The following is a 7,507-nucleotide window of genomic DNA, read 5'->3' as shown; positions in this document are numbered from 1 at the left end:
GTATTAATCTAACCATAACATATTAGCACCAGTTGGCGCTTCTGCTACAGAATGTCTGGCAATAATATAGAGCCGACAGTGCCTTGAGAACACTGAGGCAGGAAAAAATAATTGTTTTTTACATTCAGCAGAGGGTGAGTACACTCACAGTTGTTGGGACCTGAATGTCAAAGCAAGGAGTGGCTATCCGAAAATGGGATTCATTCTGTTCACCTATGGTAGAGGATGGCTGGGTGTAAAAGAGCAGCTCGCTTCAACAAAGCCAGCTGTTGGTTTTTGAAGGATGCTGGAAACCAATCTGCAGTTCTCTGTTTGTCTATATAATGAAGCTAAAAGGGGATCATTATGACCACTGGCTCTGACCCTGCACAAAATGGTTCCAGCATCAGATCCAGGCATTATGGTCAATCTCTCTTGCACAAGCTCCTGATCTTGATGGGTTAATTTTCGGTAATGGTCAATCTGCATATCTTTATGGTGGCAGGAAACCAGAGCAAAGGGAATGAAAAGACCTGCTCCACACACATCCAACTCCTGTAGTGCAGAATTTCTCCCGACAACCACGGTGGGTTATAACAACCTGTATCGAGGCCAGTGTCGGCCCTCTGGAAATCACAGTTAATGCTCTCTGCGCTCAGCGGGGACGGATACTGGCTCTGTGCATTAAAGCGTGATGAGCATTGACTGGATTTGGTAGGAGGTCACCGTGCCCATCTGACGCAGAATGCAAGGATGTCAATAGCATTACACAAATTACAGGTATATGTAGGTGATTGTGGCCTGCCTTTAAGGAGTTAACCAAAGCACGGATTAGTGGTATAGTCTGCAGAAAGAGAGCAGACTAAGCAGCTGAAGGAGGTTCAGATAGCCCCTCCAGAGAAGTAGGTCACTCCTGAGGAATTTGAACTTTCTCTTGACCATGTGAAGGTGGAAGGAAACCAGCAGGGATCTGCTGGCTTTGCACACTAAATCCTGAGAAGATATTTCAGCAAACCAAAGTAACCTAGGCCATGTATTCTGAACAGCCAATATAATAAACACACAAAAGCACCACTGAGAAATGAGGTGACATATTCAGAATTAAGATAGCTATCCCAAAGTGAAAATGCTTATCTAAGTTTAAGGGGATTACATCAGTCGCAACCCTCCCCGCATTGCTGCTTCCCCTCCCAAGCAGTATTTCCTTCTCTGCCACCTATGCTGCATAAACAAGTTGGGTGTTTAGATTCTCAATCACTTAAGACTATCTTCTGCAAGTAGTCCCTTGAGGTTGCTCAAATTGATTATAGAGTCAGGATGTCAAAATGAAAAAACACAAAAATGTAAGAATACAAACTGTTTATATTAATCATAAAGGCAGCAGAGCTCTTGGAAAGGTGCTTTTTATCATCCTATATCTAAATAAATACATCACTAATCTGGCAAAGGGAATAAAACCCGAGCCAAAGTTTGTTTTAGTGAGGTAGTTTATGTAGTGTAGTTTTACAGACTTTTGTAAGCAATGCTCCCTTTTATACAATCATTTGTGTCACTCTATGTCCTTTCAAAGCCAGCCAAAATGAGCCCTCTTTGCAGACCCAGCAGACATTCAGCTTGATAAATCTGTGCGTTGGTGGGAGGTGAGGCAGGCGGTGTTAACATTATGATGATCAACATCAGTCTCTGCGCCAGCATCCTATTCCATGGACAAATTGTTCAGACTTTCTGCAAACTCAGGCAGAACTCAGGCAAACTTCAGAAATTCTCACCAGTTGTGTTTGGAAAGCTTTCTTCAAAGGCACAAGATCGAGATTGCCCGTAAAAACAGACACCATGAACTATGATAGTAGAAAGGCACCTGTGCTGCTTTTGCAGATAACTATCTTCACCTGGTTGCAGCGTATCAGCCCCATTAGACAAACAATATTGCAGGTTCTTTAAATTCGATCTAGACCTTTCCAGCTTTTCATGTCAACAGAGATGTTTGGGTTGGTTTGTTTGTTTTTAAATAACATTTGTGTGGGTGACAGCAAAACGGACTGGGAAGAGGAGTAGGCAAGGGAAGAGAAGAGAAGCAGAGCTGCGGTGTGAACGCGAAGGAGGAGGTGGGAGGGAGATGGCGTGTGTGGATGGGAACCTGGAAAGCAGAGCGTGTCCTCAGCTGTGTAAGATGAGCCATGGCAGATGGCCTAATAAGTACTGTATCCATATCCTTAGGTTAAGGGCAGTCAGGGACTATGTGGTGCTTTACTTAGCGGGGAGTCTTTGTTAGGCAAAACTGCGTGTGTGAATAGCATTGGGTTTGCAATTAGCGCTCGGGGAGCACAGCCAGACCGCGGTTGCAGTTGACTGTGTGCTGCACTGCAACGTAATGAGGGATGGCTTGGGAGAGCAGGAGTTTAGCCACACTAAAAACCAGACCGATCCTGGCCATTTTTATGGATGAGAACAGCAAAATTATAATTACTGAGCTTGGTTAGTGGAATTGCATGGTATTGCTATTGGGGGCCACATGGACTGTATGCAGCTCTGCCTGTACTGTGCCTTCTCTCCATCGATTTCAGAAACTTTTTTGGGTGATGTATCTCAGGCCAGGGGCAATATTAACCCTCATTTCTCTTCTGTAATCCTCCCCCAGTTCCCTGGTTTTCATTCTTCCTTTATACCACTCCCTTCCTTTCTGCTTTCTTTATCATATGACAATGCTTCTGTGAATATGTGCTGATGCCGAGCAAAACAAGGAGAGCTGGAGCATGGCGTGCTGATAAGAGAGAAACTCCTTGCCTCCACCTACTGTCCCTCAGCCCTTCTCACCCCTCGCCCCTAGGGGTTAATGGCAACGATGCTGTGCCACTGTCACCTGCCACAGCTCCAGCAGCACCAAGGGACACAGGGGAAGAGGCCACAGGCCTCATCTTGCACTGAGCACTGAAGAAAGGGAGAAGCAGAAAGGTCTGGGAGCAGCTGGGGGACAGCAGGAGCAGGGAAGGTGCCAAGGGGACACCAGCCCCTGCCCCGTACCCCTCAGCTGGTGCAGGCAGGGGCCACGGGCAGCGGGGAGCCAGCTCTCCCCATGCGGCAAGGTGCGCTGAAGGACATCTGTGCCACCACAGCAGGAATTCCTCCAAAAGCTCCATCTGGGGCCTTGGCAAGATGGCAGCCAGCCACTTTTGTACAGCAGGAGAAAGCAGTGCTCGCCACGGCAAGCTCCCTCCTCGCTCCCCGAACAAGGAACTTCGCTCGGGGAAGGATGCGGCACCGACCCCATGCTCTGCCTCTCCTCCTTGAGGAGCGGGCACGATTTGTACACAATGGCCGAGGTCCTGTGCCCACACTGGGGCTGGGCGGCGGGGAACGGAGGAGAATTGAGGGGAATTGAGGAGAATTGAGTGGAACTGAGGAGAAAACTGAGGAGAATTGAGGGGAACTGAGGGGAACTGAGGGGAACCGGGGAGAGCCGCCTCCACAGCCCGGCGGGCGCCGCTTAGACGGGGGTGGGCTGCGAAGGGGACGAAGGTGGCGGCGCTGAGGGGACCGTGGACGGTGAGGAGACCGTGAGGGAACCGTGAGGGGACTGTGAGGGAACCGTGAGGGAACCGTGAAGGGACCGAGGGGACCGGGGGCGTCCCCGTGAGGGGCGGAGGAGGCGGGGAGGGGCTGAGGGCAGGGGCTGAGGGGAGGGGAGGGACGCGGCGCGGGGCACTGTGGGAGCCCGCCCAGCCGTTCCCGTTGGCCCCGCGGGCGCAGCGCAGGCAGCGGGAGCGGGGCGGCCGCCGGCAGACATCTTGCGGCCGGGACCGCGCCGTAAGTCGCCGTGTGGGGACGGGGGAGCCGAGATCGCCCTTCCCCGAGGGCCGGGGCCGCTGCCGGCGCCGCTGAGGGGCCTCTGGAGAAGGAGGAGGCGGTGGTGGTGGTGGTGCTGGGGAGGGGTCCCGGGGGCAGCCCCCTCGCTGAGGCGGCTGTGTGTGAGGGGGGTGGGGGGGTGTTGGGTTTTGAGGTGAATTTGGGTGGTTTTTTTGTTTGTCTCGCTCGGGTTGCGGAGGCCTGTCGCTGCTTAGGCCGGGGGAGCCGGTGTGGAGGTGGCAGCGGGGTTTGGGGGTCGGCGGGCGGGGTGGGGGCTGCACCGGGGGGGGCGTTGGGCCCGGCGGGTCCCGGCCTCGCCTCAGCGCTCCCGGCCCCGGGGAGCCGCAGCCACCGCCGCCAGCTGCAGGCGACGAGAGGCAGGAGGTGTCCGCAGCCGGCTCGGCTTCGGGTGAGGAACCCGTGGCGTAAAAGTTACCTGCCCAAGGCGAGCGGCTTCGGCATCAAACGGAGCCGAGTGGCGTTTTGAGAGCCGTCAGAGGCAGCCAGGAGAGAGTGAACAGCAGCTTTTGGCTGGAATCGGGGGCCCCTGGTGATTTCCTGAGCTGTCACCTCCCGTGTAGCTGCAATATGTCTGCCTGCAGGAGCACGGCAGCCCCGCAGGCTGTCCCTGGTAGGGGCTGCGAGGAAAGGTGGGTGTAGGGTTTAGGGCATCTTGCACAGCACCCAGACCTAGGCAGGGACCGACACGGTTGTGCACGTAGCAGGCGGCCACAGGAACGGCTGCTTCCATACCCCTTATCTCCTAAAATCCTTTGGTTTCCATCCTAATCTCTCAAAGTAAGTTGCAGAAGGCCGGGGCATTCGCATCTGAAGCGGGTGTTTGGAGCCAGCTTGTTTGCGAGCCCGGTGGCGTAAGCCAGGTTGCTTCGTTCATGCTGATGGAAGGAAAAGGGCTGTTGCGAAGGGTTTGGATGAGGCTTGTTATTTCTCTCTCGACCGTGGAAGTGGAGGACCGTTTTTTCCCCAGGACTATGTGAGGCTGTCACTTAGCAACAGGTCTGTGGGGAACTTTGCAGATCCGCTGCCTCCCCCGTTCCTGAGAGTCGGTCGAAGTAAAGGAGCTAACAGCAAGTGAGCAGCTACTGGAACCCTAATCTGGGTTCTTGGGCACAGCACTGAGTTAAAAGGTTCAGGCATGAACAAGACAATTACAGTTGCTTTGACGAACATATTTTAGCAATCGAATGTGATATATTTTGTATCAAGCAGTCCCTAGCCCACTCCTGAGTGTATTTCTAAAAGTGGTCTGAAAGAAAGGAGTTACATTGCTTTTCTCCCAGGTTATTTTGCTGTGTTGCTACATTGTGGTGGCGGTTGTGTGTGCCGGGTAGTGGTTGCAGGTTACCTTACTTATATATTGTAACCTCGCATGCTGAAATGTTTTAGGCCCCTTGGGTTCCTAAAGAGTAACTTTGTTTTGTTGTGTATGAGGCATAGAGTACTGATTGGCAGTAAAACTAAATGTTGATAGTGCAAATTAAGCCATAACTGATCGAAGAATTCATAGTTAAGGCTATAATTTGGCCTAATGATGGTAATAGAGGAAGAGTGCTTAAGCACTGCTTGCTTTATAGATCAACATTAGCAGGAAGAAAAACCTGCTACTGCAAACTGGCAAAGTAGGGATAAAGAAGCAGGAAGCAGTAATTGATGCCACAAGAGGAAAAAAAAGAGCCTCCAGAGAGAGCCTCCCTTGGGAAGAAGAGTATTGATCCGGGGCAGATCAGTGAGCATTAGGCTTTGTCAGCACAGTGCTTCTGAGAGGTGAGTTTGGAAAAGAAGTGTTCTAGATGCAGTGCTCCCTCACTTGTTAGGGAGGGATGTAAACAAGAGCCTCTCTGTGCTCAGAGCTGTTACAGTGCCTTGCCCAGACCCACCCAGAAGAGCAGATGAACAGGATTCAGCTTGTGGCCCTTGCTCCAAAAAGGGTGATGCTAGAAGCACAACACTCATGGCCCCATCTGTGGGCTGAGTTCTTGCACTCCTTGTCCTCAGAAGTACAGCACCTTCATTAAATTTTTGGATTTGGAAGCATCCATGTGAATTCTTTACTGTGTTCTCACTGCTGTCCAAAATGTCAAGTGGCAAACAAGTTCTCAAAATGTTCTTTGAAACAATTTTTCCAGAACACCGAATTCATAAACAGTCTGGTGATTTCAGGTCCTGTACCAAATTTTACACTTCCTACCTACTCTACAAAAAGCTACAACACACAACTGAACTTGTTCTCATGCTAGCACTCCCAACAGCGGTCAGTGAATACAATTGTATTTACATTTTCCTGACTATTGGTGGCAGGGTGCCCAGCTAAAACTCTTGTCACACTCCCAGCACTGTTCAGAGAGGACATTTGCACATTAAGAGGATATTTGTTTCAAGGTTTCAGACCCATTGTGGAGGGCAGGGACTTGTGCCAGTTGAATAAAATTGTGCAATAGTATTCTGTTTTGCACACAGATCTGGTGAAAATGTTATTCCTCTTTTCATCCTGTTCTGCATTCTCATGATGGGAGCTTTAGTCTTACTAACCTTCAGGAAAAAAAAGACATCCATAGGGCACTGGTAGATGAGTATTCTTTCAGGTTTTCATGTGAAAATAAATGTATACTGCTACCTTTGCAGATAAGAAATTACTGTAGTGCTGGAACAGCTGTTGTGCAACCAGTTTCACTCCTCTCTTCCAGACCACAAAGAATTGCTTCTTTGATAAAGCACTTAAGCTGAAATTTGAAATCATGACAGACCAAACAGTTACTGAGTTATTAGCTCTTCTTTTATGACTGTACTACCTGGAAACCACAGTCACAGCCTGAGACACTGTTGTGCTAGGCAAGCATTATTAGAGACTTTTTTTTTTTTTTAACTGACTCTGTAAGCAGTGCATTTTATAAATATGTCAGACTAGCTTCTGATTAGCCAAGAACAGAGCAGATTAGTTGTCAAAGCAAATTCAAGTGTACCTTTTCAGAGAGAGTTCAGTGAGCAGCTATTACAGTACATAAATAGGTTTAAGATGGAGTGGCAGCACTTACTTGTTAATCTTTTGAAACAATGGAAAGAAAATAGCATTGCAGTTAAGCCCTTGTGATACAAAAGTGTACTTTTCAGCTTAGTCTCTGTATAGGAAAGAGGAGAAAAATAATTACTAAATTTTAGTATTTGTCCTGTTGTAGTAATGGTCTCCTGCATTCCCCTATACTTACAGATGTGATGCTGTAGCTCTAAATGTAATCATCTGTTTGCTGAGTGCAGTTAATACACCAAGGTAAGCCCACGAGGAGAACGATCCCTGTCTGACAGCAGTGGAACTCACAGTAATTTATTAAGTATTTAAAAAGCAGTACCTGAAAACTATTAATAGTGAGTGCTCTTTTATTGCTACTGCTGGATAAAAGGGTCAGAGTGACTGAGTTAATGAAGTGGTGTCTGAGCTATCAGTAACCAGGCATCACTTGACTGGGGTGTGCAGTCAGTACCTCCAGAACGATCTGATGGTAAACTTTCAGAAAAACAGATGCCTTTGGCCTTTAAATGTAGATGGTATTTAAAAGTATTGTAGTAGAGTATCTACCTTCATACAGAAAGCTATGGCCAACAGACAGCTTCAAGCAGAAAAATATTAATTATGCCAATTTCTTTGCTAAACCTGAATTTTATTTTGTTT

The 7,507-nt window shown here is 48.9% G+C and overlaps 1 protein-coding gene across 6 annotated transcripts in view; it reads left to right on the top strand.

The window, feature by feature from the left end:
* The first annotated feature begins 3,631 nt into the window (after positions 1-3,631).
* MACROH2A1 (macroH2A.1 histone) overlaps positions 3,632-7,507 on the top strand; it is a 45,905-nt gene continuing 42,029 nt past the window's right edge. For 5 of the 6 annotated variants that reach the window (XM_027468108.3, XM_027468106.3, XM_027468107.3 and 2 more), the window contains exon 1: positions 3,632-3,783. The gene's annotated coding sequence lies outside the window, so the exon portion shown is untranslated. Of the gene's footprint in view, positions 3,784-7,048; positions 7,109-7,507 lie in introns of all 6 variants that reach the window. The other variant, XM_038186321.2, reaches the window with a different exon arrangement.

This window comes from Anas platyrhynchos, chromosome 14 (genome assembly GCF_047663525.1).
Source record: "Anas platyrhynchos isolate ZD024472 breed Pekin duck chromosome 14, IASCAAS_PekinDuck_T2T, whole genome shotgun sequence".
Classification (NCBI taxonomy): domain Eukaryota; kingdom Metazoa; phylum Chordata; class Aves; order Anseriformes; family Anatidae; genus Anas; species Anas platyrhynchos.
The sequence above is the reverse complement of the archived record's forward strand: the minus strand, read 5'-3'. Positions and strand labels throughout refer to the sequence as shown.